This window comes from Pyrgilauda ruficollis, unplaced genomic scaffold (genome assembly GCF_017590135.1).
Source record: "Pyrgilauda ruficollis isolate IOZ18807 unplaced genomic scaffold, ASM1759013v1 scaffold66, whole genome shotgun sequence".
Taxonomy (NCBI): Eukaryota; Metazoa; Chordata; class Aves; order Passeriformes; family Passeridae; genus Pyrgilauda; species Pyrgilauda ruficollis.
In genome coordinates, this window is record NW_024528377.1 from 4,744,701 (window position 1) to 4,754,890 (window position 10,190).

Genomic DNA, 10,190 nt, shown 5'->3' on the forward strand with positions numbered 1-10,190 from the left:
TGCGTTTTAAAAGTGTCAAGTACTCACCAGCTGCTATTATTACCAGCAGAACTGGTAGCAAAGGAAATAACTAAGCACGGTGCCATAATCATTAGGCTGGTTTTGTTCAAGGTAATCTGTGCCTGTGGTCAGGAGCAAGCCAAGTATTCAGTCTGTGGGTTCTGGCCCAAATGAGCCTGCTCTCTGATCTAAAATAACATAGTCAGAACTGTGTGTTACAGACAGGAGGAGAAAGAGGAGGCAGCTCGAGGGGTGCACGTTTCTCTGATGGATGGGGTGTTGTACCTGAGCTGTCCCCACCCCAGGGACAGCAGGGACAGCAAACACAAAAGCTGGGGAAGGTCACCTGGCAGGGCCACCTGGGCTCTGTGCCCTGCCAGCAGGGGTGGCACACGAGGTGGCACTGGGGCTCCCCTGAGCCTTTGGAGGAGGAGAAAGGAGACGGGGACAGATTGGACACCCATGGCCACAAGGGTGTGAGCTCAAAAGGCAGCCTTGCTGTGAGGGGCCTGAATTAGTTTCAGATGACATCATACACCATGAGTGATTATATTTAGAACGTGTGGTAATATGTTCTGAGACCTTCCATATGTTAATTATGCATGCTTCACTCTATGGCTACGGGAGGCTTGTGAAATCAAAGCAAAATTGCAGGTAGGGAAAACATTTTCTCTAGATGAACTTTAAACACAGTTCTGCAAAAAGGTTTTGCCTACCACAACCAAATTTATTTTTATTTTAAAGTTGGTTGTCTTTAATGCATGAAAGGCTTGCATTTTAAAGGCTTGCATCTTTAAGACTTAAATATACAGGCTTAGTTGATATTTTGGGACAAGAAAGTATTTGGTCCATATTTATCAAATATAGTGGTTTTGTTGAAAAGTAGAGAGCAAACATTTCTAATCTATTAAATTAAAAAATGTGTTTAAAGACTCAAAGACCTCTGTAGAGTTTGCTAGCCAGTGTTGAAAATATTGCCTCTGAAACATCACAGCAGCTTAGTAGATGTGGATGAGCTGTTAAAAAAAAATCACAAACAGCCCTTCCCCTCCCAAAAAACAAAAAAATACCTTTTGTAAACTTGCATTTTTGGTGTAAGCAGCTTCCTATCCTCCTGCCCATCCTTACGAGAATCTCAGCTGCATAACACCAAATACTTGAAATTATGAATGCTCATTGTGATAAACAACTTTGTGTAGATGATTAGCCTGGACCCTTGAACTTAGGCAAAGGGAAGATTAAGTTAATTAAAAGCACATTATTAACTTAGGCTGGGCTGGGACTGGGGTAGACTACCTCTAGGACTTTGCTTTAAAAACCTTTGTGAGTTTAATTCTCAGTAATGCATGGATTTCTGCTGAGCATCTATGGGACAAACTAATCTGTAAATCCTTTTTTGCTTTTGGCTTTAATAGCAAGTCACTGTCTTTTACAGAAGGTAAGGTGAAAAACTGTCTTTTCTGAAAAAACTGAACAGGTTTGACTGTGGACTAAATAATTTGGTTTGAAAACACTGCAGAAAGAAACAGTTGGAAGATGTAGATCAGTTTTCTTTTGTTCCCAGTCTGTCTGGACAGATTTCATAATAAAAATTGCAAAATCTTTGCCTAGTTAGATATGATCTGTTTGAGGAGCCCAGTTCAGACAGTGTGAAAAACAGTGAGGTCCTGCACTACAACATGTTATCAAAAGAGATTTCCAATTTGAGATGCAATGTGTATTTTTCTGTAGCAGGTCTACAGTTCTTTCTCTACTACTCCTCCCCAGCATTTATTGGAAAGCTGAAACTTCAGTTGAAAAAGTCTTTTAACAGAAAATATTTGACTGAACAACTAAAAACATTTTTTTGGAGAAAAACGGTTTCTACAAATCTGTTTAGAGCTGTGATTTAGTGCTGGTCACATGGCAAGGAGCCAGGGCTGAAAGATGTTTTGGGGAAGAATTTCTCTTTTTTGGCTCTTGGTTAAGCATCTCCTCTCCCCCAGATAATTTCTGTGTATGTGTGGGACTGAACTACTCCTCTGGCTGCAGACAAGAGAACAAATTCTCCTTGGAAGATTTTATTGAAGTTGTTTTTGTAGCAAAATCCAGTGTGGCAGTGCCCCACCATTCGTGTTTGACATGTGAACCTGCACCTTCACATTTCACCCAACACTGCCTTCTTTTCATCAAAGACTTTCAAATATCTGACAATATCTGACTTTCAAATATCTGACATTTATTTCACTGCCAGGGTGCAATGGCAGTGAAATAAATGTCAGTGAAATAAAATGGCAGTGAAATAAAAGCCCCATGGCAGCTCTTGCTGTCATTGGAAGAATTGGGACTGTTTGTTCTGAGATGGCTAATGAAGAAATGCAAAAAAGCAATTCCATCAATCTCACTTTTTTTTTTGAAGAAGGGAACTTTTTTTTTTTTTTTTTTTTTTCTTCCTACGGATAAGACACAGAACAAAACTTTTCCATAACTTTTCTGAACCAGATCACATAAATGCTGTGGAATGGGCTCTTGCCACACTGGTCAGGTAGGAGGGGTTTTTTGTTGACTGCCCCTCCAAGTCCTCTTTGGTGTGAAAGAGTGGGAAAGGCTGAATAAAAACATCAAGGGGGTGAGAAACCCAAAGAGAGAAATTCATGCTGGTGGTGGGGAAAGTGAAAAGGGCATTATAGGGGCAATGCACACAGTAAAGAGCAAAAACTTAGAATAAAATAGATGTGAGGGGTGTCTGGTCTTCAGTTAAGGCAGGTGGCTTTGCACCAGGTGCTGGTAATAAAATCTGCAAAACAAAAAGGAAGAATCAGTTGGGATAGTGCTGGAATAACCTCAGCTGGACACCAGCATTTGGGCTGTCAGACAGAGAGCAGCAGCTGGGAATTGTTATGTGAAACTCAGCTTCCCACATTAAAGAGAGAGTGTTGTGGAGTCCAACAAAAACCAAGGCAATTAATGATGGTTTAGGTTTAGTTTTGGTGGGGTATTGAAGGCCCAGAAAAAAGCCAGGCATAAAAATTAATTTTGAAAAATACCTTGGGACAAAATGATTAAGCATAGATGCAAGAGTTATCATAAAACACATTTCCCTTCATTTTATGACTGCATTGTTGTAGCGACTGGATGGATTACTTTCTTTAGCAATATCACATTTCTTCCCTGCCTGTTTTTGTCAGAGCTCTTCAAGAGTTTGCCCAGAACTCTGCTTCCCCAGGGGTGCAGTGTGACCTCTTGCTCTGGTTTGAACTCTCCAGGGGAGCTCAGGGCTGCACCTCTGTGTTCAGGTTTGCTGTCTGTGTGAAAATAAAGTGCTCAGAGTTGTAGAGTTTTGTGTCCTGCAACACTGCTGCAGCTCTGGTGTTTGAGATGCTGCAAGCTGATTCCTTGCCCTGGGCAAAATCTCTTGTTTCTCAGGAGACAGCTTGGGAAGGTTTGATGCTTTTGTTTTTTGACCTTGCTTTAACCATCTTACAAAAAGAAGGGATGCTTATGGGAGCAGTGTTTTATAGTTTTTTCCAGTCTGAATAAATAGAAATGCCAAGAGATGACACCTTGGGCATAGGTAGAAACCCAAAAACTCTTAAAAATGGATCTGTCTCCTGCTACAGGCCCATCCACTGCTTCTGTCTCTAATGATTTGCTTGTCCAGATCACATCTTTGAGCACCTCGTGTAATGCAATATATGATATATCTAACTTATAAAAATACAGTAGATACATACAAATGAAGTAATAGATATAATTTATACACAATATACATATCATGCTGGATAATGAACTGAAACAGACTCTTAAAAAAAAATCCCTCTCCTATTGTAGAAAGGAGCAAGATTCCCTTGGTGTCTGTGTGCAGTGGGGAACTCAATACCCAATTGCTAGTTCACTGCATGACATTTAAAATCAGTATAATGATACCAAAACCAGCAATCAATTATATATAACAGTGACCTTTTCTTTGCTTCAGAACTATTTTAAATATTCATGGCCAGGATCTTACTGGGAGGAAACTGCAGAGGATGGGGCTCTTCCTTTGTTGGTGTTTGCTCCACAGTGAGTTTCTCCAAAGAAGGAGAAAAAATTGGTGGAGAAAGCCACAAAACCTCCCTGCAATGCTTACCTGAGAGCACACTCACCTGAGAACAGGCTCACCTGAGAGGAGAAGAGAACCAGACAGTGCATTCCATCACCACCTGCCTGTTATCTGCAATGAGAACTGGGTATTTTCAGGAGGAGAAATGATAGCTGGGGGAGTCCAGTTCGATTTCCTTCCCCCTTGTGGTGCTGGGAAAGCTCACTGAGCTCTTTTACTTTTGGGTCACAAAACCAGATGGTCTGACTCACTGGTGGCACTCTGAAAAAATAACCAAAACTTGGTCTCTGCTTAGGGCCCCAAATGTAAATAACAGCACCGCCAAATGGTCTGACTCATTGGTGATGCTCTGAAAAATGACCAAAACTTGGTCTCTGCTTAGGGCCCCAAATGTGAATAACAGCACCAAGGTGTTCTGAGGATTTGGGAAGAAACTTGACTTGGCTGCAGGGACAATGGAGACAACAGAAGAAACAGCACATAATGGGTTCTGATTAAGATGGAAATCTTTATCAGATTATCTTTATCTGATAAAGATGGGAGAAGATCTATGGCAAAGCCCTCAGAGCTGCTGCAGTTGTGTTCTGCCTTTGGACTGAAGGGAAAACTCCTGCATTCACTGAACATCCTTGCACTCAAAGGTAAGGACTTTTCCTGGAAAAAGCCAGGTAATAAAAATCTCCCCCCAGACCCTGGCCCTAAAAAGTGACTGAGCTCTGATGCATTAAGGCACTGGATTAGCTGGGCAATGCTGTCTTCCTGTTTGTTTCCCAGTGGACAGAAATTAAAGTTATTAATTAAATTAAAGTTATTAAAGCAGTTAAATTAAACTGAATAATGCTAAAACACACTTTTAATGCCCCTCTAAGACCTGTTTGGATGGTTCTGGCTGGAGGAGCTGCTGTGTTGTCATTCTTGTGTGATCAGAGCCCTTTGTCTGCGTACCTCAAATTGTGTGTCTGATGCACACAGAGCAAATAGGATTGTCCCGTGGTAATGCTTGGTGTTATTTTGGGTTTGAAACTCCTGTTATTTGGGGTTTTAGAAAACTTGAAACTCTCCACTGTGGGCTGGCTTTGTATTGCTTGGTGTTCATGATCAGTTTCAAGAAGAGGTTTGGCTAAAGGAGACAGTGCATAACTTTGTGCAGAGTCACAGATGTGCACAGTTGGGCACAATCTGAGGCTTTCCCAAATGTGCTTTCATTCCTTTCTCCAGCTCATATGTCCAAATGCTTCTTGAGAGAACTCTAGCACCAAACATAAGAGAAAATATTTTCCCTTTTCAAGTTTGAATCTCTAAATGTTACTGTTCTCCCTGAGGTCAGCACAAGGTTTTTATTTCCCTGTTCTAAGCAGGATAGAAAATTGCCAGTATCCTTTTTTCCCCCCCCCTCCATCTTCACAGGATTTATCCATGTGCAATCACTGCTGATTGGATTCTCCCTTTTCAGGCACCCAGCTGTGCTGCCTGAATGCTCTCCCCATCCTGCTTGCCAATTTTAAATGCTTTACAGGGTCATGTTTTTATTCAAGCCAATCTGAATTGCACATCGCTTCAAATGTTCCACTTCAAAACAACAACAAATCCACACACAAAAAAAAAAAAAAAAAAAACCAAAAAAAACCACACCAAAAAATCCCCCAAAATCTAAATCCACCTTGTCCCCCAAGCCCCAGCCTCAGATGCTCTCAGTTTCTGGGATATCCCCCTGTGGAATGACAAGTCTGTCATGATCAGAGATGCAGCTGGACAGGGATCAAGGTTGGCCTCTCCTGAGAATTTCAGGTGTTGGGTTGCACTTTTTCTCCTGGAATATCTCCCCTTTTCTGCCATGGCAGAACTCTTTTTTTTTCAGTCTTCGCTTTTGGAAGCTTAAGATGCTTCATAGTAACAACTTTCTTCCAACCACCTTCTGCAGAAAATAAAAAAAAAAGTTTTGTCATAATATGAGTGAAGTTGCAGAATTCTTTGCCCATGTTGAGTGTTCCATTACTCTGCAGAGAAGCTTTTTCTGTATATACATTTTTTCTCCATTAAATTGAAAGCTGAGGTACTTTCATGAGCCAACCATTTATGAGCTTGGGGGAATCAAAGTGAATTTTGTGGCTCAAGAGGACACTCAAGGTTTGAGTGTCCTCAGGCTTTTGGCTACAAACCAAAGAAACTGCTGCAGTCTTAATTTTAATTGCTGTGGCTCAAGTTGCCACATCTCTCTCTGGGAAGATTTTCTTCAACGTTTTTCTCCCCTTACTGTGTTTGAGTGACAGCATGATGTGCTCTGATTAGGCTATCAACACTGCGGGATAATAAAGGTATTTTTGCATGAGCTGTCATGGCTGGGTTGGTTTTCCCTTTTGTCTGAAGGCATGTGACATTTTTGTCAAAATCCACTCTTAAACAGCCTCTGTTAAGAAGGCTTTAGGGCTCATCAAGTACTAAAACTGAGCTTTGAATAATAACATATGTAAACTTCAATTCCAAGACCTGCTGGAAAGTTGACAAAAAGTTGTCATGGAAACCACAAACACCTAGATATGGCTGAAAAAAAGAAGCTTTCATTCAGAGACCACAATTATTTGCAAGAGAATCTGTAGGTTTCTGAAACATTTTTTCTACTCGTGATGGTAAGGCTGCTTTTAATTTTCATAAATGTATGTGTGGATTCACAAGCATACACAGATGAGGAATGTTGTGCTTTGTGCTGGATGAATTAAAAAAATTCTGGAACATGAAATTGCTGAGAATCAATGAGAGATTAAAGGGAGGATTTTGTTGGCCTCTTGTATTTGATTATAGCTTATCAATTTTTGATAAAATGTGTTTAATTCTTGTTAAACTGAGCACAAGAGAGAAAAATGTGCATATGAAATAAATTTATGGGCAAGATATGGAAGGGAGAGAAAGTACCTGACAAGCCTGGCTAATCAGGAAATAAAATGGCAGCAGAAATTAAGAAGAAAGGAAGGCTGAGTTTACAGTCTGTATTTTAGATACTCTTTTGAGTTTGTCTTGCTGAAGTAACTCAGCAGTTAATTTGCATTCCTAGTAAATGCGTGGTGCATATCTAAATATGGCTTTATGCAAGAATTTTTGTAAAATTCAGATTTTTCAGTTATCTGAAGACTGTGCTGGACAATGATAGTTCTGTGTCATTTAGGTAGACTTTTACAAATGTCACTGTTTGTGTCTTTACAGAGCTCTTTGTGATGCCTTGACCTGGATCAGAGGCTGGATGGAGTTCCAGAATAAAGCAGGGATTGATTCCAAGGATCTATTTAAATGTTACAATATTTTTTGGGGCACACCAAACTGATATTTCTGCACAGAAGAGTCACACTGAGTTCTCAAAGACCTATTTCTGCCACTGCCCAGCGCAGAGTTTTTAAATGATGCTGTGCTACTTTTCTCACTGATACTGAGCATTTCCAGTGGGGCATTGTTTACTGTTCCATGCTTGCTCTTGGCTAGGGATCGTGATGTAACAGCCTTACATCTCAATTAACCAGAATTCACAATGCAGAGTTTAGGCTGACACTCTGCTTTCATGTCAGTGCTGTGTGACTCAGTAAAAATCCCAGTCCAACAGCGAAAAATCTTAATTGGCAAGATGATCACTCTTGGTTTAGCATGACAGGCCCTGGAGACAGGGCTAATGAATAAAGATGCAGACCCCTAGGTACATGGTGAGAGCTGCTGTTGACTCATCTTCGTGCTTATCTAGAAAAGCAGGGTTTATTCTGCATCTGAGTTTCCCAATGAAACTTCAGACAGAGTAAGAACGACATAACTGGGCCAGACCCACCCAGGGCTGTGTTTTCTGAGAGAGACAGCAGTGGCAATAAAAGGCAGCAGAGAAGAACCAGGCAGAGTCACAGCTCCTGAGTCAAAGGTGGTGCCTTGGGGGTGGAAAACCTCGTGTCCCAGCTTGGGCAGCAGCTCTCTGCCCATCCACCCCACCCTGCAAAGTGCTGCAGTGCTGGTGCCTCCACCTGGGCACCAGTCAAACCCTCACCCCAAGGAGTCAAATGCAATTCCCTGTGCTTATGAAACCTGCATCGTGGTTTTTCCTTGAAATGCTAAGGGTTGCATTAAGCCTGTGGTAGAAATCCCTCTTACAAAAGGCGACTTGACTGCTCTGCCTTGTTCTGTTGGTGCTGGATAAAACAAATAAAATTCAGCAAGCATTTCAAGCAGATAGTCCACACTATTCTTTTCACATGAATGACTGCACACTCATGTCTATTTAGCTGTTCATTGCCTTGCCCTTTGGTGCAATTGCTAACTGGAAACTAATTCATTGCTATTTTTATTAAAGCAAGTGGTGCTGCAATGACCAGCAACAGACTAAATCCACGGTGGAAGAGAATTACAGCTGGAGCCAGTGGGGTTTAGGAGATCAACATAACATTTTTGGTGGAAGAGAATGGTAGTTTAATAAAATATGAAGCAGGATTAATGCTGTAGGTGACCTTAAAATACTGACTAGCAAAGAGTAGAGTGGCAATTGCACATACATGTGCAGCTGTAATGTGCTTGTGTTTAAAAGAGATGATCAAAATTCTATAAAAGTCCCTAAATATGGATTGCCTGTGTTAATATGGTTTAAGGTGAATGTCAGCATACCCCAGAAGCAAAGAAAATGAAGTTATTTCTCTCATTCTGTGACAATGAAATGAAATGGTTTTGAAAATTGAAATTTGTGATAGCAAATGTCACAGTGTGTGACTATGGTGCTGTAATTTGGAAACTCTCAGCCATGGACTGGGGAATGCACTTTGCCTCCAGCAGATTTTTCCACACCTGTAGAGGAAATAAATAACATTTTTCTCCAAGACCTCGCTCGTTAACTTTATAAATTCTCATTTTTTGACAAATAAACTCCAGCAATCACTTCTCACGTGTCTTGGTCCAACTGAGATGTGTAACATGTCCTTGTGTGCCTTTTGTACTAATCTTTGCAATTAATTCACAGCAACACTGAGCAAAACTAATGAGGTAATGCTGAGATGTGCTTGCATCACCCAGTGTCAACAGCACGGCATTGTAAGAATGGTTTGAGACTGAATTGCCACTCACCTTTTCTTGCTCTTGAGCCCTAGGCTATGTCCACTGAAATCTCATTTTCATGAGTCTTGATAAATTAAAAAAAAAACCACCCCAATTTAATGTATTTTTAATAGCATGTTGGCGTATTTTATGATGGTGTTTGTTTAGTTTTGTTAGAAATAAATAAAATTTTATTACACGTTTTAGCACCAGTGGTACCTAGACTTGTGCTGTCAGATATTTTATAATAGCTATGTTTTAGTCCTGTAAATGCTTTTATTTCTTGTAGGCACATCAAGTAATCATATGCCCACAGGAATTAGGGCTTTGTTGTGCTTTAATCCCAAAATGTTTCCCCTAAGTACAGGTTTTTTGGTGCTAAACTTGCAGTGCAAGGACAGAAGCCTTTGGTGCTCATTTTGAACGCAGGCTGGGACCTGGTAAGACTTGTCTTAACTTCTGTGAGAGATTTTTGACCATCCTTCCAGAAAACTCAGCATCCTGCACAGCTGAACTTTGCCCCTACATGAAGAAAATATAAATTTTTTAAAATAAAGAAACAAATAGTAAATATCTATTTTCTTTATAAAGAAATAAATAGTAAATATCTATTTTCTTTGTAAAGAAATGAATAATAAATATTCATTTCCTTTATCTCTTGATGAAGAGACTGGAGGTTAAAGAGCTGCTGCAGCAGGGCACTGAAGGACTTGTTCAAGTTTCAGCTGACTTAAAATGATTTTGAAATCTGAAGATTAAACCAGTGGAGTGAGTAGCAGACTCCCACTGACTTCAGCGAGCCGGATTTAATCTAATTTCTAATTAAAAGGTCCTGTTCTTCAGCAAAAGCATTAGAAAGATAAATGTTCAGTAATTGCTTTGAATATTTCCAGTGAAATCTATTTGCTTAGGATGACACATTTCACTGCAATAATACTTTTGTGGTTTCAAACTGCAAGAGATGAATATGAAGGTGAGGTAGTACATTTGTGGACTTTTCTCTCAAGGTAATGATTTTGGAGTCCCGTGTTGGGGTGGATAATTTCCTTCGTTGGTTCAC

The 10,190-nt window shown here is 40.3% G+C and overlaps 1 long non-coding RNA gene across 1 annotated transcript; it reads left to right on the top strand.

Moving 5' to 3' along the window:
- Positions 1 to 552: 552 nt before the first annotated feature.
- Positions 553 to 7,357, top strand: LOC121362750. The gene is made up of 3 exons (XR_005956567.1): positions 553 to 654; positions 4,464 to 4,722; positions 7,280 to 7,357. It is a non-coding gene; the product is annotated as an uncharacterized LOC121362750 (long non-coding RNA).
- The last annotated feature ends 2,833 nt before the right edge of the window (positions 7,358 to 10,190 follow it).